Below are 25,890 nucleotides of genomic sequence, written 5' to 3' on the forward strand. Positions count from 1 at the left end.
AAATCTTGTCCAAGGATCATATAAGCACAACATTACAACGTAGGCGTCAGCCCGAGACGTCGTGCAGCCATATTGAACTGGCAAGAAAGCAATAAACTGTCAAAATTATCGCGTTAACGCGCGGTAATTAATTTTTTAAATTGATCACGTTAAAATATTTGACGCAATTAACGCACATGTCCCGCTCAGACAGTCTTCTGCCTTTTGGTAAGTTTTACAGCAAGGTTTTTTGCGCTGTCTAACAGCGAACTCTTGTGGTCGCTTTGCGACATGGTTTATTGCTTTCTTGCCAGTTCAATATGGCTGCACAACGTCTCGGGCTGACGCCTACGTTGTAATGTTGTGCTTATATGATCCTCGGACAAGATTTGTCCGTAAGTATGGTTGTTGTAAAGAATGTACATATTATGTTAGTAAGCGAAATGTTATATTTTTTGTATGAGACGCTTTTTGTTTATGTTTAGTGAACCTGTATAGCGTGCTAAGCTAACTTTGTTGCTAATGCAATGCTTGTTTACTTTTTTTTGTAGTTTCACTACGGTCTAAAGAGGACAATGGTTTGAGGCCATTTTATTAATAAATCAGATGAAAAAGGAAGAAGTCTGATTATTAAGGCGTCGTTCACTAGCTGTCTAGCTTTGGAAAAAGTAGACGCTTCGGAGTGAGGACAACATAGACAGATTTAAATGACAGTAGAGTGAAATGCCCACTACAGTCCTTATGTACCGTATGTTAAATATATATATCCATCTTGTGTCTTATCTTTCCATTCCAACAAATTATTTTACAGAATATATATATATAATTCACAGAAAAATATGGCATATTTTATAGATGGTTTGAATTGTGATTAATTGCGATTAATTACGATTAATTAATTTTTAAGCTGTAATTAACTCGATTAAAAATTTTAATCGTTTGACAGCCCTAATATATATACCATATAGTCATGTGTAAAAATGAACTCGGAAAAACATGCCATTTCCGCCGCCTCGTCCAGCCCTGTCCGTCTTGGTAAGGTTTTAATCATTTTAAACCCTCACATCTCCCACAGGATAGCGATACACTCCAAATCTGTTACTTTAGTTCCCTTGGAAAGTGAAGCATAAAGTTTGGTAGCGCCATTAAAGTGAATCACAACTGTACAGCGGGTGGAAAGCGCGGTGGAAATACTGACTCACGCCACTTGCAGCTGGCCGAAGACCTTGATTTCTAAAACATCCTCACCGTTACGGCACTGAACGCAGCAGGAGAAAAGAAACTCTCGCTCCTTCTGAAGGGGAAATAAATCTCACTAGAACAAGAACCGCACAACTACAGGCTTCAAACTCTAATGCAGGTTTAAAACCCTAATTTGAAACCCTAACATCAGTTTAAAAAATCATTTGAACCCTAAGTTTTTCCTCTCATCATTTTTGCATTTCTGGACTTTTCTTCCCCAACTCATTAACTGCCATTAACAAACAAACATACTCACAAATCTAATGATTCAGTTCTACAGAAAAAGGTAGAAACCAAGTTTATTTTTTTTCTCCACATGAAAGAATTAACTTAAGCCCCTTTCACATACACCTGAACACTGTTTAAATCCCAAGATTTAAACAGGTAGCCCTTGTATATGAAAGCAGTTTCCTGGGTCAACTGACACTAAGATTACACGGACATTTGGCAGGTCGCGTCTTAGTATAATTTCCGGGATCTTCCAGGGAAGCAGTGTGCCTGAAAGCAAGCGTTAAATTCCCGGGTCACAGCACGAGGGCTGATGACGTAAATATCATGGCGAGCCGATCGTCACTTCCTCTTTCTTCGCAGTAAGATGACAACTGGTAAACAAACATCGCAATTATAAACATAGCAAACTGGAAATAGCGAAATTAAACTGAAACATAATGAAATGAAATTCCTACTGGATCGTACAGCCGAGGCAAAGAGTCCATCGTCCATTTTGGGAAGTGCTTGGTTTATTTTGTTGCGGAACTGCAGAAACAAGGTTGTACTTCCAAGCAGAAAAAAACGGAGGGATGCATTCAGGGCTTTATTAAATACAAACAAAAATACACGCGATCGCAGAAATGGGGGACTAACACAATAGGTCCGTGACAGTAGGTCGACAGAGATCCATAATACTAACCTAAGCAGTAGGCAGAGAGCCGATAAGACAACAAAACAAATACACTCAAATACCATCACAACATAGAGGTATTCAAAACAAGGGCAGCCGACGAACAAGCTAGCAAATGCACGAAATTTGAGAGTACAAAGTGTCGAATGGTGCCCAGCAAGTTAATATCTCAGCTCCCTTCTCTTGGATCGCCTGGGTTTAACTAAAGTCTTGATGAAGGTGAATTGGCTACAGTTACGACGTCGGGAATTACAGCAGGATTGTTTGGGTTTGACACATCCGGTAAGCTAGACATTTCTGGTATAATTACACTGCTAGCATCATCACAATTGAAGGGAAAAGGTACCATTCTCGCACACACCATATAATTGTTTGCATTAGTCTAACACATTCATTTAACTATAGTTTAGGCAGACTTCACTCAGTGGCCTTGACACAGTAAAGTTAATCAATCACCTTATCGGAGCTCCTGAGGGGGAAATGGAAAAATGGTACCGTTTCTCAAAGCCACCGTCTAACTGTTTGCATTACTCGAACACACGTAATATAATTAATCAGGGAATCGTATCATTCCTCATATTTACTGTAGGACTGCACTACTCTAACACACCTAATGTAAAATAAATAGCACACCATAGTTTAAACAAACAGAATAGATACACAACGCCATCTTATCACAGAAGCCCAACGTGTGCGTCACGAGCAAGATTGGCGCACCAACTCTGGCAGTCAGTTCTCACGACAACGAACAAGGACAAAGACCAGCGCGCTTTGTCCTAAAACAAGTAGCGCCAGCCCGGATAACAAAATTGATAGCGGGCGCTTGGGACGTCAAGACCAGCGTCAGTCGCTATGGTAACCCCGTCCCATCCGCGCACAAACCAAAACCGCCCAAGACCGGCCACAAAGGGATGGTCCCAAAACAACACGCAGTCACACCTTCGGCCCGGCCCTCCTACACCACGGACTTAAAAAACACTGGACACTGAGATAACACAGATTTTGCTGCTCAGAAACATTTTCTATGTAGCCTTGCTTTGGATTCAGCATTGTTCCCTCTGTCGTCTGTTTTTGACCATTGTCGACGAATAAATTGTTTTCGGTGAGTCTTCTTCAAACTTTTGAAACATGGAGTCAGTACAAAGGGTTAAAATAAGAAGAGAACACGCTGAGTTTTGCTTCCTCCCGGTTTGGCTCGCGGGGGCGGTAAACAGCGGAGCACCATTTCCGTTCGGCTGCCGCAGTTTCCGTGCAGCTTTGGCCGGGGGAACTAAAGTCCAACACAATCAATAGACAGTTCTGGAGTATTGTCTGGTGTTCCCAACAATTGATCCACATGGTGACGCCAAGCACCATCAGCTGTCTGAACTGTGTAGGAAACAGGCCCTGTTTGAGCAATGATGGTGGCAGGGGCCCACTTTTCTTTACTCTGATAATTACATCCATAACAGAGTCACCAGGTGTAAAAACTCGATTCTTGAAATGCAGGTCTCTGGACTCGACTTGTTTCCGTTGATCCATTTGAACAACCTCGCTCAGGGTTGCTGGTTTCAGCAGGTCCATGCCAGTTCGTATCTCTCGAGAAAACATTAGGCTCGCAGGCGATACCTTGGTAGTTGCATGCACAGATGTTCAGTATTTGAGGTCGGATGGAGTGTACTTTGCCCTTCTGACGCTTTGAGAGCAGGTTTGAGGGTCTGCACAAACCTCTCTGCCAAGCCGTTGGTTGCCGGTTGATAGGGAGCCGACTTGATGTGTTGAACCCCATTGGCTTGCAGGAATTCAACCATTTCTTTTGACACAAATTGGGGCCCGTTGTCTGACACGAGTTGTGCAGGGGCTCCGAAACGACTAAACATCTCTCCTAACTTCTCAATTGTCTTTTCCGATGTGGTTGATTTCATGATAGCTACCTCTGGCCACTCACTATGGGCATCGATAGCAGCCAGAAACATTTGATTTTCGAAAAGCCCCGCACAGTCAATATGAATGAGGTGCCAAGGGTCCTGAGGACAATCCCAAGGATGAAGTGGGGCTGCAGGTGGATTGTTGCTCTGTAACAAAACACGATTTGACCAACATTGTGACAGCCAATGCTGACCAAAAATGACGTAATGTAAGCCTGTCGCAATATGCAATAATTCCATTTATCGCACGATAAATAAAAATGAAGGCGATCATTTTTCCGCTGCGATTTATCACCTCGCGTGCACCTGCGTGCGCGCCTGTGGCTGACTTGCTGTTAAAAGTTCGGCTTCCTTGTTACCAACTACGCAAAATGCATTTTAGTTCTGGTTTTAGTTTAGTGCAGTTTAAGTTTAGTGCAGGTGGAGAGAAAAAAGAAAAGGTGACGCTTACCATTGAAATGAAGATGTGAATGATAGCAAACTATAAGCATGGTGTGTGCATCCATGAACTTGGGTTGTAGAATGCCGATCTCGGCCGGTGTTCTGTCAAAATTTGCTCCCTTATAAAATTTTGCTCCCAACGCTTTTGTGGAGCTGAAAATGCCCTCTTTTACATTCAGTTGGACTCTCAATGTTATCCAAAGGTGCTAACTAAACTAGATACATCATAAACATACATGTGCAACACGAAAATGGCGTAAATTAATACTTAACGACACGGCGAAGACGTTAACAGTGAGAGCTCGGGGTGCAGTTGCTGTGTGCAGCTAACATGGTAGGATGTGTCTGAGAACTTTTGTACATGTCTTTACATGACCAAACTTAAGTAAATATTCCTTTCTTTAAAGAAAGTTTGTAGTGTTTACTTTGGAATCCCTGCATTCGCGGCCATTTTATAACGTTACGCGCATGCGCAAAACCGCAAGGTAGCAATTTTTGATGGGTTGCAAAATTTGTCAGAACACCGGCGGTCCCCCTCCATTCGACAGTCTTCATAAGTTAAGGTAACAGTTCTTATTGTGGTAACATCGCCTAAGAAATCGGCAGCTTCGTCAGGTTTAAAATTATTTATTCCATCAACTCGCCGAGTGTCCACTGCTGTTGACGCCAGGATCAAAACAGAAACGAAACAGAAAGTAAAATAGCGCTCTTCTGCTCACCGTCAGCCCTGCGGTGCGTTCAGGTACAGCAAAAAAAACTCTGCCAGATTGGAAGCCGATTCGTTACATTATTACAGGTACTGTACTGTATTATTGTTATTATTGCTATTATTATATTATTGTTGTTTTGATTTTTATTCATATTTTATTTGTTTTGCTCTTTGTAATTGCTATTTGCAATAGTAACAGCAGTATTTATTAAGGATGTAGTGTGGGTTTTTGGGCTGTGGAACGAATTATTGGAATTATAATGTATTCTTATGGGAAAATCCTGCTCGACATACGACCATTTTGACTTACAAACAAGCTCCTGGAACGAATTAACTTTGTATGTAGAGGTACCACTGTATTACACATGGAACGCCATAGCAGAAGCTATGAGGGGAAACGTTTTCATTTGCCTAGATGCTTAAATTATTAAGTGAAATTTTATTTTTCTTAAAAAACACATTTTATTTCTTCTGTCTTTCTGTGCAGTATTAATATTGTTGTCTTTTACTTAAAAGAGGCATGGTCTATTGTTTTTAGTTGTGATTTCCTAAAAAGTATTTTTGAATTTAAGAGTAAACATTTATTGCGTTTAAATGGGTGTACATGATCTATTAATATAAACTGTATTCTCACAGTGTTATTGTATTTTTTTTTTTTAAATTGGGGGGGTGCAATAATATCGCATATCACAATAATTTATGAAATAAATTATCGCACACTAAAATTTGTTATCGCGACAGGCCTAACGTAATGTCAAAGTAAAAAAATCGCGCCAGCAGCCCTCAAAAAAACAGAGAGCACAAGTGCGCAACACGGGACAAGTCTGTGAAAGTGTCCAACTCGCGTCATTTCTGGGATATCTCTACATGCGTGAAAGCAATGACCCAACTAAATCCTACGTTGCCTTACACAGGAATTTACCGGGATATGTTTGTGAAAGGGGCTTTATTTGGTAAATTCAATAGATAGTAAAATCATAGAACACAGTATTCTGTGGGTCATGAAAATGGGTCAAAATGCTCTGGCAATGTAGTGTTGGCTTCTAAGAACAGCTGGCAGAGAACAAATGAAATACATTCTTTATCTGTATTTAGGTACTGTAATTTATGATGAGCGGGAGAAGTTACAGCAGCTTCCACCACTGCCAGGAACAATCCAGACCGTTTTCTGCATCATCTTGAGCAGTTTACCACCCTACTATCTTCTGGCAAGAGCTTTACCTGTCTGTTGGACATCTAATGGAATCTTCCGTCACAATGCTGTAGAGTCAAATATATCATATTCACTGCCAATTTTTTTTTTTAATATATTTCAACAAATACAGCACGAGTACTGTATTTTTGGGACAATGAGCCACTACTTTTTTCTCCACCTTCTCGAACCTATGGGTTTTATTAACGGAGCGCCATTTTTCTGGATTATTTTTAAACTGCCTACCTTCCTTTTCGAAGGGCAAACATTTTATTCAGATTTGTTTACTTTTTTACAACACCTTTCAAAATGATTGTTTTGGCTCCTGATGAGCCATTTATTTTGCTTCTCTACAAATACAGAGCTATTAAAGTTACAATCCAATTGTAAAAGGAAATGTGGTAAAGTTATGCACTTCCTGTTTAGCCAAGCACAACTTGTTCACGTGTATAAATGCTGTGATGTGTACGTATAACTTGTATAACTAGTTAGTTGATCGGAAAGTGTGTTTTATATGTGCTTAAAATGTGTCCTCACTAGTTATTAGGATTACAACATCAAGTGGCGTGAGTGCGTTAGCTTGACAACATTAACATGTTGCCTCGGTCTGTTGTTAAATCACATGGCATACCAAAAGGTCTCAGCATTTGGTGTATTTTTACATGTAAACCGTTTCCATATGTTTATTTACCGTATTACACTCCCTTTGAGTCATTTTAACATGAGTTGAATGAAAGGGATGATCAACTAGGCAGAATAATTTTAAATACAAGTAACATGATATTAAGTCATTTGCTCCCAAAAACCCTAACCCTATAAATATGTTCTATTTGTAATTGTTTCAGTGTCCCAAAGACGTATTCATACGTCTTTTACGTTTTTTTTTTTTTTTTTTTAACAAGAGACATCTCTGGGTTCTGTTTCAATTTACTAGCTCCAAAGCACAAAGCTGAAAACTGCAATAAAACTGGCCAATGGAGGGCAGTAGCGCATTCGGTAAGACCCGCAACCCGATTCAACGGCAACGAACGGCTGGGCCGCACAGCCGGGGCGCCGGCGGAAGACGAATGAATGGAGTCCAGGATGCCAGGCGGCAGACGACCAAGCAGAACAACCTAGGGGACGCCCAGAATGCCAGGCGCTGGACGACCGAGCAGAACAACCGCGACCACCAGTGCAGCGGACGATGCCGTTGAGTCCATGCTGCTCGCCGAGCAGACGCCGCAGAGACTCAAAACAATCTATCTTTATGAGACAGGCGGCGATGAGAGAAAAGTTTAACCGGCTGTCGCGGTCACAACAGCGTCATCTCTCAGTTAGTTATGTGTAAATAAATTGTTACTTTGCTATCAAAAGCTCTATTTGTCTTGTTGTTTATGTTATTTTGTAAAAGGAAAACATTATTCAGATGTTTGGGATGTAACTAAAGCAAAAAATAGCTGTGTTAAAGTCAAAGATATGTTTGAAATGTATGCTTTTACAAAAAGCTCAATATCTGTTTGTTAATCAGAAATTGGAAAATTGCTCAGTTATTTTCTAATGCTGATTTCTAAAGAATGGAAAAAGATATGAACTTAGTTTTTTCCTGCTGAAAGAAGAGAGTCTAATCTTTCTTTTGCTGGTTTCCATGTTTATATAACAATAGAACTGAATTTTCTGTGGGCCTTGCAAAATCAGTCAAAATCCAGTAAAACGGCCGGAAGCGAAGGGGTTTGCACCGGTGAAAATGGCTGGGAGTGAATGAGTTAAATAAATCAATGAAAGCCAAAAGGAAAAGAAGATGAAGAAGATTTATTTGCTGACTCGCTAGCTTACTGATGTCACGCTTCTTTACGGAACAAACACGCGGGATTAAAACAATAAAAAGACAAAAAATAAATAAAAACACTCTACAGAATGTTAGTTTTTATTTGATTAGGATACCACCATTTGCTTTGGAAGTGGTACCAAAGTGATACTGGGTTTTGGTACTAAACCCTAAGCATGACTGTTGTGCATGTCGTGTATTGTCAAACGCACCTTTAGCGATAGCATTCCTGAGGCTATATATATGAGAAAGGTAGTTATTTATAGATACATGCCAATTTATCAAGGAAAATGCTTGTTGCCACTAAAAAACAATAAGGATATACACAGTTTGCCATGCTGAAGTTCAGTGGCGTGAGAAGTAGCTGAGGGTGTTGCAGCACCACCTGGTGTTGAGGAGGAAAAAAAGTGTTTTGGCAGATTCTTTTGTTGTTGTTAAAAAAAAAAAAAAAAAACAATTAAACAATAGAGTATTTACCTTAGTTATCAAATATATTTGTTCAAAAAGTTTTTTGTTGTTGTTGTAGTTAATAACATGGTCACCACTTGACAACTTGATTGCTACTTGGTCACGTTGTATAAGGCGCTATTGCAAAAATTAATTATTGAGAGAGGAGGCATTGACATGGCACAAAACGAATTACCTTAATTTTCGGACTATAAGCCGCTACTTTTCCCTTAATTTTGAACCCTGCAGTTTATAGTCCAGTGCGGCTTATTTGTTGATCTATTTGGGTTAATAGGAAACACTTTATTTGACAGGGGCGTCATAAGACTATCATGGGCATTACTGAATGCTGATGACCGATGTCATTAAGTGTCATACGGCAAATTATGTCACTAACTCAAATTATGTCCAGCTCAGATTTTTTATTACGTCCATTCAAAAGTGAGATAATTTGGCAAATATCACTAAATGACATCTGTTATAAGCATTCAATAACAGTCAAGACAATGTCATGTCATAATTTTGATTTTCTAATGACAGTGTTATGGCGCCACTGTCAAATAAAGTGTTACCAAATACCATAACTAGCAATTAATGAAACAACTGGAACATTAACTGAAGAAATTGTTAGCACAGAACATGAAGTTTGATTGTTATTTGCATCTGTAGCACTGCAATGCATGCTAGGAGGCATGTTGGACAACAACAGCGTTGACAGCAGGTGGCAGCAGAGGTTGACTGTCTCCCAAAATTGAGCAGTGATGGCCATATGAAGCTCCTTGAAGCAGTGAAGCTTTGCAGCCAGTTGGTTCAAAGCTTCATGGTGGTTCATTTGGTCTTATGACAGTTTTATAACACTGCTGTCAAATAAAAAGTGTTACCGGTTACCATCCATCAAGGAAATTTTGGAACTCCAAGACAAGTGTCAACTCGATAGCTCGATGAGAAATGAATCAGACCAACCATGGATTGCTTGCTTCGAAGACTTTATATAAAAACTTGATATATCAAGTATACAATGGCGTGATCCGGCAAGGAGCCGTGAACACGCAAGAGTACAAAGAAGTACAATAGAGGCTAGACATTTATACTGTTGAAAGGGCGTTACCCAAGGATGCATACTGTGAAACGATACCTATGAAAACAAAAGTGAAACTTAAGTATCAACTCTGGTGTTTTCCACAGAAAAACATCGTGACTTACAACCTTGAGAACCTGGCCGTGGCTGGCACCAAAAGGGAGTTAAAATCTGATAAGACAGTCAACAGAACCTCTTTGTATCTATGTTCAAAGAAATAAAACACAACAACCTGGATGAATAGTCTAATAAATGAATATAGTATCACACCAGTTATGTGTTTAATAAGCATGAATACAATTTATTTCACACCATCTTTGATGTAAATATCCCATAATACAGTTAAGACAGCTGCGCCTTATAGTCCAGTGAGGCTTATCTATGAACAAATGCCGTTTTCGTGTCAAAACTGGTGGGTGGTGGCTTACAGTCAGGTGTGCCTTTTATTGCAAAGGTTACGGTAGTGATTTTTTCTTTACAAAAAAACAGTGAAGCTTTTTAAAATCCACTTTAAGTTAAGAAAAAAGATTATGATAATAGTTCTATCTACCTTTGGTGTTGGTGTCTTCAAACGGGTAAGACGCTTATTAGTAGCATATTATTGTTTGTTGTTGCTGTAGCTGAGCTACCCTCGTGCAGTGCACTGTTGTATATTCGTGTGCAATTTATTTTCGTGTTGTGCAAAGGAGGTGTCAAACTGAGGCTTATTGGACCTTTTAGTTTATTAAATGTGTTCGCGTGTCTAGCTGCACTGATTGCTTTATAACACACGGTTGCTTTTATTTCCAATACAAAAACTCCAACACACACTGGAGGTGAAATAAAATGCTGTCATTGTAGTAGCCTTGTAGTAGTACGTAAACTATTCAGCATACGTGTGTACTGCTATTATGCACGCCTTTTATGGAGAAAATGCATGAGCATGACAAATTTATACCGAAACGGCTGTTTTTAGATGGAAAACAATAAAAATGATCCTCAGCACCCCCTGTTGTGAGACTTCCAGCACCCCTGCTGAAGTTTGTTAGACATGACAGAAATTTGAATCACTGATGTCTAATGCTCGGTGCCATTACAGAAGAAAAAATATAAGGCAGCCATGAGTGGTTTGACAGTGCTTAAAAAAACAGACATCCACAGTGTTCTATGACCAAGATACTATGATAGTGCTGACAGCATTAGAAACAATTTATGGGGATTTTGAAGAGGAATGCCTGCCGCCTTGATGGTAACATAGACTCCACCATCAGTTCACAAGACAGCTCCCACAGACATAGTGCCACACCTTCCCGTAGGGGGCCGACCAAGGCAGAACTTTGAGTCAATTTTAACTGTGATAAACTCAAACACACGCTGCATTCTAACATCAGATTTAGGTGGAAACAGGACGATTTTATTGCATACACGCAGGCAGGATTCAAGGTAGTTATTATATTACATAGCACCATGCATGCACTTTCAAATTTAAAAAAAAAAATAATTGGACAAAATTAGTGATAAAATATTTATGGAAAATGAACAATAACTGCCCGTTTTTCGCTCTTAACGAAGAATCTAGACTGTTTTATGTTAATATCTATAGAAATTGCGCAATTTAAGAATTTATCTAGAAGAATTTTGCAACCTAAAAAGCTCTTTGTTTTGTGATGGCCGCCATGTTGGATTACACAGTACCATAACTTTTGCTTGAAATATTTACATAAAATGAACGATAACTGCACGTTCTTTGCTTTTAACCAAGAATCTAGACTGGTTTACATTCATATTTCTAGAAATAGCCTGATTTAAGCACACAATTCACAAGAATTTTCAACTTAAAAAGCTCTTTGTTTTATGACGGCCACCTTGTTGGTTTTTGTGAAAAAATTTAAGTTGTTATTTTTGGCAAAAACTTGTATGATATGTTAAATATTGCTATTGATCTTGAAAATATAGGTGATTATCTCTGCATTTGGTGATTTTTTTTGTGTGTGCATCTAGCGTAAAATCTGAGAATTTTATAGTCATTTTAAGTTTTTCTTATACTTAAATAAAAAATAATTATTCAGGATTTTAAGGAACAACTTAGAATTTTTTTATGCCGGTGCTCATGGAGACTCATATATGGCTTATATGGTTTTAGGTGGCTAATGGCTTTGGTTTTGAAAATATTTTGAATTTTAAGTTTTTTAAAATAGGCCCACTAAGGATCGGCCCTGAGCCCCGTGTCCTGTCAACTGATGGTGAAGTCTATGATGGTAAAGTGAACTTCATTATTTTATTTTTGATAATTTTAGTATCCTATTCCCAAAATGCATTCCCAGTAAAAAAAAAAAAGCACATATTATAGCAATAGCTCTGCAGAGGTGTTGGGTGCACAGTTGTTCTCACCTAAGATACTGACAGGAAACTGCGTGCTGGTGTGGAAACCAACTGCAGCACTGCGGTGTGGACGAATACTACTTTTGTTTGTGATACATGCAATAAGCTACAAGAGCAGGAAGCCAAAAGGGGAGCAGCTGTGCACTCGCAAAGTACACACTGTCCCGGCAACGTGCAGCGTAAATAGGTCACATTATGTTCCTGATGAAGACCTGAGCATAAACACGTTGAAGACAAAAGGAAGCGCTGCTGGTGCACAATTTGATGCATTGACCAGTTGTCCTATTGTTTCCAAAATGAGAATAAAGTCTGAATTTTAAAGCCAATTGGATTATATTGATTATATCTGAGGGATTCATATCAAAGACATTTGCATTGTTCTCACATGAAGTGTTGCAGTCATTGCTACTTTTACAGGCCTTATCTCACGTGCAGCAACTTCTTGTCTATCTTTTACTTTTATTTTATATTATTCTTATGTTTTTTAACCACCAGCAGTCTTGTAGCTTCTCATCACTGATCCCTCAAACAGGGCTTGCTGCAGCCTGCTTGGCTGCAGGCAAGGATGTAACAAGTTGCTGGCAAGTGCTTTAGATTTTTTTGGTAGCAAGACATCAAACTCTCACTCTCTGACTGGCGATAGATGGCCAATCAATTTGGACTGGCAGCAATTTTTCCTCCAAGTTCAAATGGAAACTGATCCATCACCGCCAATGGCAACGTATTATTTAACAAGTGTTCTTTGCTGTTATTTTTCTTACTTTAATTGAAAGAGGAAAGTTGTATTTTTTTTCTTAAAAGAAAATTGGGACCTTTTACGGTAAAATCAGTTTTTCTTTTTGTTTAAATTGCTGGTTTATGAGAAAAAAAAAGTTGAGAGTCTTAAGAGGGAAAAGTTATGAATTTTATTAGAATAGTTTTCAGGAAATCAGGAAAAGTACTCGGGAAATCAAGGACATGGAAATGCTTTTACATTGATCAATAATCATCAGTGATCATGCACAAATTTCTTTAGCTCTTAGAATTGATTCCCGCACGATACTCCACCCAATCTGGCGCAGTAATGATTCTTTATTGGATGATCCAGAATTTGATACATTTGTAAAAAAAAAAAAAAGAAAAAAAAAAAGAATGGGAAGACTAGATGGATCTTAACGACTCCCCTAATATTTCACCATCACTGCTTTGGGAAGCAGGGAAATGTGTAACTAGAGGTAAGATCATCTTAAGGACCGTTTACATGGTGACTCTCCGAGAATACGAAAAATTTCAAATTTGCATTAAATGGGCCTGTCTCCATTCGAACAATGCATAAAAACAATGTAGTATTCATGCCATGCCCTAGGGGGCAGTGCAGATTTACAAGGCAACAGCGAATGATGCACTTTGACCCCACCAAAGTTCCTCAGCCAGGAAAAAAAAATGCCCCCCCCCCACTCGAAGCAATGGCATTTTTCTTTTGTTCAAAAAGGGAAAAAAATGGAAACGTTCAACATATTTAATTTAAAAATATTATTAAAACACTAAATTAAAGCCGACATTCCGCCATATTTGCTGTTTTAATGTTTAGTAGCACCGCTGTGCACGCCCAGTGTGACGTGTACGAGTCCTGACGTTACCGGCGCGGACTCACGTTGCGGGAGCCTTTGATATGCATGCAGAGGAAGCCCCCTGAATCCCCGGCAATCGAATTCTTCCACTTTGGAGGCAGGATTCAGAATTTTTCGTCTTCGCCGACACCATATACACGCGAGGCCACTCCGCAACAAAGTCATTGCGTCTTGGTGTCGCAGAGTCGCAATGTAAACTACCCCTTATATTCATCATATCCCCCCTCATCCCTTCCCTGGGTCCCGGGGGGGTTACGACGGCCCTTTTTCTGGAGCTGTGAGAGGTGGGATGGGCTGTGCTGTCTCGCCCGCCAACCCATCCCCCGATTGGCTGGGGAGGGGCCGTGGCCCTGGGGCGACCCCCGCATAGCATTTCCATTTGTCTGCAGGACTATCACACGTCTGATGGGATTCACACATGACTGGGTGCAATTAAACACACGCAAGTAAAAAGAATGTTGGTGCCAGGATTAGCGATCAGGCAGCATAGAACAGGATGTCAACATATACACACATACAAGTGAAACACATGCTGTATTACTGGGTTCTACACCTTACATTGCTGATTTGTGTACGCTCCAGCCCACCTAATTACATCGCTTTTTGACTAACCCTTTCCCCCCTTCTCTGAACAAGCTAGCTAACGATAACACCACTATATTCATGGGTAGTTTATGCATTCAATGTATTTGTTGTTGTTGAATGTTCTTCTCATCTTCTGTCTCTGTCTCTCCTCTTCTATATTTCTTTCTCTCCCCTATTACCCCTTCCTGCTCGCTGCTTTGTCCTAATAAACGAAACACAAAGGATAGTCACAATGGGAGTATGATATACTCCCATGTGATACAATAAAACTGTTCAGACTATAAGGACACTCAGATTCCCATTCTATGTGTCAAAGCAGCTGAACAGGACAGGTTTATAGGGAAAAAAGAATAGAGTATTTTTTCATAGAAACATGGTCAGAAGAAAAGTTTTATTTTTCACCAAGGAAAAAGTCATGATTCTCATAAGAATAAAATCTGATATTTTGGGGCTCCTTTTTTAAAATTTCTTTATCCATCCATCCACTTTCAACTAGGAAAGTCCCGATCCAGGTTTTTGCACTTCCGATCCGATACAGATATTGTTTTGCACTTCCGATCCGATACCGATACCGGCCTCTCTGAGCATGTATTAAAGTTTAAAGTTATTTAGCCTCCTTACTTAGTTGTCAGACTCATGTTGAAAAGGGTTTTAGTAATCTTGATAACAACTTGCCAGCTGAATTAGGTGAGTTGGAAAAACACATAATGGTTGGTAACAAGAAACTGACCTGTTTATTAAATGATAAACACAAAACATAAATAACAAACAGAAATGACATATTCAAACAGTAAAGCATGCTAATAATATTGTAAACTGTCTTAAAAAAGCAAAACACACAAACAACTTCAAACTATTAACTATTACACACTCCCTTTGATTTTCTTTTTCGGCTATTTTTCGGCACAACACCTGTTGTTGCGCTCACCTTCTTGCTGCGCGACCGTGGCGACGAGCTTCGTAGTCTCAGTCTGATGATGTCTGCGATCGTGTTGGCATCATACTGATGTTTTCGCCGCTGTCTAACGGCTGTCGACACAAACGCATCATGGACTGAGATAAACAAACAGTGCTGCTTTACAGATTTGCCCTTTTAACAATGGGCACACAGCAACTACTAAAATGACAGTCTATCTTCTCTGTTACTGCAACCAACCGCCACACATGCCTTCACCGTTTTGATTAATCAATGCTAACGATTGTCAGGAAGGTTTTTGGGTTCGTTTACTAGGCGGGGATTCCTTAGACAAGCAGAAAACCACGCAGTAATAGGAGGAGTGTACGTAGCGTTAATATGTAAACACGATGAGCTGACAGACAATATGGCGGCACCAGTCAGTGGGGCGGAGTTGTGACGTCACGTGATTGGGGTCTATAGAGCAAGAGCAGGGAAAAAAATATAGAATCACTCCATTCTGAAGAAAAAATATGGAATCACTCCATTTTGAGTAGAAAATATAGACACACCCAGTCAATTTCCTTTCCTTTATTGGGCCCCTGCCTCAGATTAGATCTGCTCGTTAGTCAGCAGTTAAAAACAGTGCAGTTATCACACCTTGGAGGGCTGCTGGACCAAGTGGATTCACAAGAATCATGGCTACAACAAGAGAGATGTCTCTTGAGACCAAGGAGAAGATTATCAAACTTCTTGAAGAAGGTAACGCTAAACGTATGGTTACCAAAGATGTGGGCTGTTCACAGTCAGCTGTATCAAAAATCTGGACCGAGTACAAGCAGCATGTCAAGGTTGTTAAAGTTAAGTATGCTGGTAGACCGAGGAACACATCCAAACGTCATGACAAACAACTAAAGGCCATACGTCTTGAAAACAAGAAATGGGAGGAAGCTGGAGTCAAGGTATGTGATACAACTGTGCAAAATCGCCTAAAGGAAATGGGATTTTCATACAGGAAAGCTAAAAGGAAACCATCATTGACACTTAAACTGAAGAGAACAAGACTGCAATGGGCTAAGGAGAGGTGATCATGGACTGTGAATGACTGGATGAAGGTTATTTTCAGTGATGAGTCAAGAATCTGCATTAGACAAGGTGATGATGCTGGAACTTTTGTTTGGTGCCATTCCAGTGAGATTTACAAAGATGACTGCCTGAAGAAAACATCAAAATTCCCGCAGTCCTTGATGATATGGGGCTGCATGTCAGACAAAGGCACTGGGGAGATGGCTGTGGTTAAATCTTCAATAAATGCACGCTTACACTGATATTTTAGGCAGCTTTCTTATCCCTTCAATTGAAAATATGTTTGTCATTTTCCAAGATGACAATGCATCATGCCACAGAGCTAAAACTGTTAAAGCATTCCCTGGAAAAAGACTCATCCAGTCAATGTCATGGCCTGCAAATAGCCCAGATCTCAACCCTATTGAAAACCTGTGGTGGAAATGGAAAAAAATTGTCCACAGCAAGGCTCCGACCTGCAAAGATGATCTGGCAAAGGCAATTAAAGACAGTTAGCACCAAATTGATGAAGAATACTCATCAAGTCCATGCCTCAGAGACTGCAAGCTGTCATAAAAGCCAGAGGTGGTGCAACTAAATACTAGAGATGTGTTTCGATTGTTATTTCTTTGTTTGTTTCTCATGATTCCATCTATTTTTCCACAGAATGGAGTTATGGAGTGATTCTATATTTATTTCCCTGCACTTGCTCTATAAAAGTAACATTTACTGACCACCAAAATGATTTTTATTCATTTCTTTTAGTGTTTCTGAATGCTAAAGAGTTCCACTTTTGAACTAATTCATTATTTTTTCAAGCTTTTTATCTGAGTTTGTTCTACCTGATAAAATGTCTGAGTGAGTGCTCGTCCGAGACCGGTGATTCCATACTTTTTGCTAGGGGTTGTCTACACTGTACGTACTGTTTATATTTTTAAGACTAAAAGGCTTGATTTTTCAAGGGTATGAAGTCAGTTTTCTTTGTGAGAAATAAATGCATAACCAACGTCAGATTTCAGATGAAGAATCATCCACAAAAGATTTTTTTTCAATTAAATGTTTCAAACTTCTACAAATGAAATACTATCTTTGAAATTTTCAAAATAATTTGTTTTTGAATCATGATTTTTGCATTTAAGTAATTAGCCTCATAACAAGATACCATTAGCGTATGTTATCAAGGCCGATGAAGAAAGCCTTTTGTACATTTATCGAGCAGTAAAGTAACGCCGTTGTGTAAATTGGCACGCTCAGCTGCCAAGTTTGTGACAAACTAGTCAAACCGGCGGCTGCCGTAAAAGCCAACCTGTCAGGTCTAGGAGATCGTGAAAGCAAACGATATACTCTACAGGCTTTTATGGGCCATTACGCAGTGTCGAGGCTCATCTATAGCCACGGGGCTTGCTTTGGTTTTACCCAAGAGTGAAAAGACAAAACTAGTGTGAGAATTAAGCCAAGATAAAAGGTTTTATCTTTTGACAAAAAGTATTTCGCAATAATGTTAAGGCCTGTAATACTAGCAGCGTGCAGTACATACCTGTCAACCCGAGGCCTTTGGCAATCTTACAAATAGTGACGTATGCCCTTGCAAATTGGTGACTAATCTTACAACGTTGGATATAGCGTGCGATATTAAACAAAAATAAAACTAAATTTCTAAAATAATATGAATTTATTGGTAATATTGTAACATATAACCTGGTGCAATCAAAAAATCAATATCTTCAGCTACATCATGATTACTAAAATTTAACAGTGACTTTTGTTATAATTGTATAGCACTTTTGTCAATTTCTATCATGTCTTGAGGGCTGCACTTCAGCTCGCAATTCAGTTTGAATTGAAGGTAGTTCGTTAGTGTGTCCAATTATAAATTAAATAGGTCAATTGATAAAATTAACTTATCGATGCAATCTATTTTTTCTTTTGCTAATTCTGAGAAGTGATCAGCAATAGTTGCAGGCAAATTGTGTTTGGCAACAAATTAGCAGAATGAAATCTACGCTTTTGTCACTTTTCATTCTGCAGACTTCATCTTTATGACCAGTGTTGTTAATCATACTTTTAAAAAGTAATTAATTAGTTACAAATTAGTTCTCCCAAAAAGTAATTGAGTTAGTAACTCAGTTACCTGAAGGTAAGAGTAATTACCGTATTTTTCGGACTACAAGTCGCACCTGAGTATAAGTCGTACCAGGCATAAAATGCCCAACGAAGAGAAAAAAATAACGTAAATAAAGTCGCAACGGAGTATAAGTCGCATTTGGGGGGGACATTTACTTGATAAAATCAGTCAGAGCTGTCAAACAATTAAAATCTTTAATCGAGTTAATTACAGCTTAAGAATTAATTAATCGTAATTAATCGCAATTCAAACCATCGATAAAACATGCCATATTTGTCTGTAAATTATTGTTGGAATGGAAAGATAAGAAACAAGACAGATATATACATTCAACATACTGTACATAAGAACTGTTTTGTTTATTATAACAATAAATCAACAAGATGGCATTAACATAATGAACATTCTGTTAAAGCGATCCATTGATAGAAATACTTGTAGTTCTTAAAAGATAAATGTTAGTACAAGTTATAGAAATTTAATATTAAAACCCCTCTTAATGTTTTCGTTTTCAATCAAAAAATAAACTAGAAGCTCGCCATTGTTGATGTCAATAATTACACCATGCTCACTCATGGTACTAACCCATAAAATCAATTGGACCCGAGCACCAGCAGAGGACGCCAAACTCCAAAAAACAAGTAACAAGCGGACATTACACTGTACTGTTTTTTAATCTGTTTGAGCGGGGCATGTGCGTTAATTGCATCAAATATTTTAACGTGATTATTTTTAAAAATTAATTACCGCCCGTTAACGCGATAATTTTGACAGCCCTAATAAAAATACAATAGAGAACAACATGCTGAAGTGTACAGTGCATGAACAACGAAATGTGAATATACTGTCCTCACCAGGACGCTACGGCTCGGTCCTAGCTATACAGCGAGCTAAACTCCCAAATGACGATGCTTGACGTCCGTATAATTTGCGGAATCAATTTCGTCCTCGATACCAAACAGGTTCGCATCAACGTAAATAAATGACAATTAGGTGCTGTTACAGCAATGACACAAACGGTTAGCATGCGTTCGCTAGCATTAGCACTGTCCTCACCAGGACGCTACGGCTCGGTCCTAGCTATGCAGCGAGCTAAACTCCCAAATGACGATGCTTGACGTCCGTATAATTTGCGGAATCAATTTCGTCCTCGATACCAAACAGGTTCGCATCAACGTAAATAAATGACAATTAGGTGCTGTTACAGCAATGACACAAACGGTTAGCATGCGTTCGCTAGCATTAGCACTGTCCTCACCAGGACGCTACGGCTCGGTCCTAGCTATGCAGCGAGCTAAACTCCCAAATGACGATGCTTGACGTCCGTATAATTTGCGGAATCAATTTCGTCCTTGATACCAAACAGGTTCGCATCAACGTAAATAAATGATAATTAGGTGCTGTTACAGCAATGATACAAATGGTTAGCATGCGTTCGCTAGCATTAGCACATCGTTCAAACAACCACACAACTGGCTTTAAGTGTCCGATCGGAGGTGGAAAACACACAACAACAACAGAAAAGATGATACACACATGCGTTGCCTCTGTAGAGATATTTTACAAGCATAAACAATGAACGTAGGTTCGCAGCCGTGTTTCTCTCTCTCTAACTCGCCCACTCACTCAAGCTGCATAGCTGTCCGTCTTCTTCTGGCGTGTGAGCGGTCTTCTTCACGTAAACAAGTGCGAGCGCGTCCTCACGTGGGCGTGAAAGCGCCACAAACTAAAAGCATGCATTTCAATTTAAAAAAGTCAATAATACAATTGAACACATATTGCCAAAGGCAGAACATGAACGAGGCCATAGCTATCAAGAGTTATTCAGATAACTATAGCATAAAGAACATGCTAACAAGTTCACCAAACCATCAGTGTCACTCCAAAACACCAAAATAACATGTGAAATGATATCATAATTAGGGTTGTTCTGATCATGTTTTTTTGCTCCCGATCCGATCGTTTTAGTTTGAGTATCTGCCGATCCCGATATTTCCCGATCCGATTGCTTTTTTTTGCTCCCGATTCAATTCCAATCATTCCCGATAATTTTTCCCGATCATATACATGTTGGCAATGCATTAAGAAAAAAATGAATAAAACTCGGACGGATATATACATTCAACATACAGTACATAAGTACTGTATTTGTTTATTATGACAATAAATCCTCAAGATGGCATTTACATTATTAACATTCTTTCTGTGAGAGGGATCCACGGATAGAAAGGCTTCTAATTCTTAAAGGATAAATGTGACTTTGTATATTGTGACTAAATATTGCCATCTAGTGTATTTGTTGAGCTTTCAGTAAATGATACTGTAGCCATTTAACTGTTCTGCCCAAATGCATGATGGGAAGTGCAACCATGACAGTGCAAAGTGGCACCAATTGATATATCTTCTCTGCGTTGGGAAATAACATAGGGTGTTAAGAAAAAGATCAACTACCACCTTTCTTCCCTACACTGTATCAAGTGTATTTGTTGAGCTTTCAGTAAATGATACTGTAGCCATTTAACTGTTCTGCCCAAATGCATGATGGGAAGTGCAACCATGACTGTGCAAAGTGGCACCAATTGATATATCTTCTCTGCGTTGGGAAATAACATAGGGTGTTAAGAAAAAGATCAACTACCACCTTACTTCCCCACATTGCTTCCCACGATATTTCTAATTGTTGAGAGAGGGATTGTAAGGCTTTAGCCAAATAAAATAAGGTTCTAAAGGCTGCCAAAATTCACTCTACTCATTTTACGCTGCCTTTTAGCTCTATATATAGGTAAAACTGCGCCATTATAGATTGAACGCGACATTGCGTGAGTGGGTCGTGCAGCGCATGCGTTGATTGCGTTAAGTACTTTAATGTGATTAATTTTTTTTTTAATTAATTACCGCGACGATTAATTTGATAACCCTACTTTAAGCCAAAACTAAAGACTCTGGATGAGTGTAAAACATTTTGTCTGTAACATTAATTCAATTAGAAAACGATTTAATTAAAAAATATATATATTTAAAAAAGGCATGTCCGATATTTTTTTTCCGATTCCGATACTTTGAAAATGACGTGATTGGATGGTCCCCTGCTGGCGCTTGGGTGTGACTGATTTTATAGGCTTCAGCACCCATGAGTATTGTGTAAGTAATTATTGACATCAACAATGGCGGGCTACTAGTTTATTTTTTGATTGAACATTTTACAAATTATATTAAAACGAAAACATTAAGAGGGGTTTTAATATAAAATTTCTATAACTTGTACTAACATTTATCTTTTAAGAACTACAAATCTTTCTATCCATGGATCGCTTTAACAGAATGTTAATAATGTTAATGCCATCTTGTTGATTTATTGTTATAATAAACAAATACAGTCCTTATGTACCGTATGTTGAATGTATATATCCATCTTGTGTCTTATCTTTCCATTCCAACAATTTATTTCACAGAATATGTATATAATTTACAGAAAAATATGGCATATTTTATAGATGGTTTGAATTGCGATTAATTACGATTAATTTTTAAGCTGTAATTAACTCGATTAAAATTTTTAATCGTTTGACAGTCCTATAAATAATAGTAGCGCTTTATATTACTTCCTAAGATTTAAAGAAAATTATTATGAATCATTCCCTGCCAGCCTGGCGGATTGGACGACTATCACCGTCAATGGCAATGAAAGTGAAGCATTCCCTGCCAGTCCTCTCAGTTGAGTTCTGCCTCACATAAAAGAAAGTGAATGAATGAAAGAGCCAAAGCAGAGAAAGAGAAAGAAGAAGAGAGGAGGGAGGAAGAGTAAGGGAGCATTTGCTTTTCAAGAGCGAAGGCGAGAACAAAAGGCCTCTTTGTGCGCAGCAGTGGCGAGTGCAGTGAAGTGGAGCTGGCGCTTTGGGAGTGTTTAACAGTGTGCACCGACTGCATTCCTGCCGTGTGATTACAAGACGCTTTTAATTTCCACTCAGGAAACTCACTTAACTCTTTGCGCTCCTCGCATTCTCTTTTGATGCGTATTGTAATTTTTCCAATCATGTTATCGTTTCTCGAGCCAGGAAAAATAACATTTCTGATTAGCCGTTGTAGAACATTTTTGACACAGATACTGATATCTTTTAAAAATTGAAAGTACGGCTGTTTAAAAAGTTTTGGTTTACTTCAAAATGTCCTTTTTTGGTGTTTTTGGCATTGTTTTTCTTTCTTTAAACAACAATAACTACAGACAACTAGATTAATGACTACCAAAGGTAAAACCCAAGGCAAAAACAAGGGAGCTGATGCAAATGTATGCAATAAAAATTTGTCCACTTTTACAAAAATACTTTGAATAAATCAGAACATAAACAAATCAAAACCGGGAAGAAACTCACTAAATGAGACGCAATTTAAGACCTGACATAGACTGAACCGACACAGGGTGGTTATATAAACAGACAGGGTGTAATGAGACAATGGCTACGTTTACATTGATACTTTTATTCAGATTAAAAGGCTAATCAGACTAAAACGCTTCATGTCAAACCCCATTCGGAATACAGGTAGTAACCGGGTTCCGAATGAATTCCGTTCCTACGTTGGCGACGTAACCCGTATTTCCGTAAAAGTCGGAATTAACCCTTTAAGTACTCCTGAATCTCAAAATAGCTATCCAAAAACATTATGCATCTATGTACTGTCCTCGCCAAGACGTTGAAGCTAAATCCTAGCTAGACAGCGAGATAAACTCAGAAATATGAGACGTCCATGTGGTTTGCTGACTTTACTCAAATGAAATGAAATCCGTCTGATCAGTAACAGCAATACAAATTTGCTTTTAAAACTAGCTCCCGATACAGCAATAACAATCCAAACAAACGATTAGCATGTATAAGATAGCGCTTAAATAAAAGCATGCATCACAAAACAAAAGTCTTCATTAAAACAAACAAAACTAAAAAAATACTGGAGACAAAATGGCGGACGAGACTCCAGTGTCGTAAAGTCGAAACCACGTAAGTCGGGTATGTCGTAACCTGGGGACTCCCTGTATTCCAACTCGATCCATCCGATTCTGATCAAAATTATATTCCGAACAAGAGGGGTGGTTTATGTTGATAATCTGACCGGCGAGCATGAAAACATTTTATTCTGATGTTTCGGAACAAACTGTCTTTACCGCGTATTTCTGTAACGTCAGTATATGCGTTTCTATTATTCCTGAAAGCTAGTAGAAGCAGAGCTAGCGGAGGATAGGGTAGGTTTCCGAGACGAACGCGTCGCTGGAGAAAATTGTTGAAAGACTTGATGGTAGAAAAACTGGAAAATATTCAAAATAACACTAACATTTAAAAGGATCCACGAATAGAAAGACTTGTAGTTCTTAAAAGTTGTTTAAAATTAGTTTAACTAGTAGGTCGCCATTGTTGTTGTTGTTGCTGGAGAAAATTGTTGAAAGACTTGATAGTAGAAAAACTGGAAAATACTAAAAATAACACTAACGTTTATAGCGATCCACGGATAGAAAGACTTGTAGTTCTTAAAAGTTGTTTAAAATTAGTTTAACTAGTAGGTCGCCATTGTTGTTGACATCGCAGGGCGGTGACGTCACTTGGTTACCCTGCCGGGCTTTCAGAGTATGACTCTAGCGACATAAACATGTCATCTGTTCAACTCTTTCAATTTGAACCCAAGAGAAACATTAATGAGCATGACAGCACTGTCGATATTTCATAAAACGAGCAGCAAAAGCAAAATGAACAGGGAAGACGAGATGAGGCGAGACAAAAGTATGACAAAACCAGTGTTCAGCGAAAAAGTGCTACACCGGCTAAACGTCCTACAAGAGGCTAATTTGACACCCAAAATAATACCGTGCGCTTTCATCTTGTTTTGTTTTGATGCATACAGACAGAACATACTAACAGAACATACTCTTTGTGTCAATCGGAAACCATCAGTCAGAACGAACCAAATTCACATGTGGAGTCCCTCAAGGGTCAATTCTTGGACCACTCTTATTTAACATCTATATGCTTCCCCTAGCTCAGATTATGGAACAGTATGACATTTCCTATCATAACTATGCAGATGACACACAACTCAATATTTCTGTGTCCCCTGTGTTTCCATTGAGGTCCCACATTATTTGAATAAAATAAAAAAAATATTAGAAGCTAAAAAAAACACATTTTAACCAGAGGTGCCAATAATTATAGAGGGCACTGTGGGGCAAAGCTTTCGTCGACATCTTTTTTTTTTTTCCTGGGGATCAGAAGCAAGTGGGACAATCCACATTAAAGAGGCAATCAGCAGTAGATGTGCCCATCATCAGTTCATCAAATCCCCCTTAACTTTTATTTTTATACAACAACCAAACAGAACGACAAACCCAAAAAAACAAACAAACAAACAAAAAACAAACAAACAAACAAACAAAAAAAACATACCGAAACCCACCCCCCGACCCCTAAAACCCCCGGCACATATCTCCGACCCATGTATTGTTATGAACAAAGGCTACATAACCAAAGTGTACATCTATATTCTGAGAGTTTTCAGGCATATTTCAAAAATTTAAATCAAGATGACAATCTGTGCTGCTTTCGTCGACATCTGTGGTAAGCAATTCAAATCTGTTTATTTTTGTTGCACTTCAAGTGTAGGATAAATCTGTTGCTGGTGAGGTGCAATAAATATTACATGGTTCTATAACACAACTACCTGTCTGTTCTTCTCTATTCAACTGACTCAAATACTGTTCAGAAAATTTCAAATTCTTTGACATACAACAACTTTTTAAAATAACGGAAATACTGTAGTTACTTTCCCTGGTAACTAGTTACTTTTACTATAGCGTAATTCAGTTACTAACTCAGTTACTTTTTGGAAGAAGTAGTGAGTAACTATAACTAATTACTTTTTTTAAAGTAACGAAGACTAGCGAAACCTAACAATATCACTGTTTGGTCCAAACTATCCTTTTTTCAGATAGTCCGCTTCATTTTGTAAATGTGAACGCGCATTCGAACTCTAGTTCGGACCAAACAAACGAACTCTGCGGTGTGAATACATACAAAGTTGTGTTAATCCAAAGGCGGTGTTTTTCGTCGTTGGGGGAGAAAATAGGACAAAAGATATCCGTAGTGTCGAGAAAGAAAACTTGATGAAGTTAGTCGGGGTAGACGTTAGCAGATCGACTCGCACCACATTGTGCCCCAGCTCTAGCTTCTCTTCTAGGTTACATGAACTCAGCGAGAGGGTGCATTCGGAAGGGGTGGACTGTGGAAGGAGGATAGCGTAAAATGAAGAACACAGACGCGGAATGTTACAATTTCAGTTGGGCTGACCTAGAAAACATTATTTCTCCATATAAAACTCGGTGTAATTGCAAGTTGCTAAAGTCTAACACCGGGGAAACGTCAGGGCGATGACTTGAAACTCCCCCATTTGCATTTAAAGTTGGTATCGTCAACAGGTTTCTCTCATTGCTATCTCATTCCTGGATTGGAAGATTGGAGTATCCCACTGGCTGTGGAAGCGGACCAAACAGGTGGGACACTATACAAAG

The sequence above is a fragment of the Corythoichthys intestinalis genome, chromosome 15 (assembly GCF_030265065.1).
Source record: "Corythoichthys intestinalis isolate RoL2023-P3 chromosome 15, ASM3026506v1, whole genome shotgun sequence".
Taxonomy (NCBI): Eukaryota; Metazoa; Chordata; class Actinopteri; order Syngnathiformes; family Syngnathidae; genus Corythoichthys; species Corythoichthys intestinalis.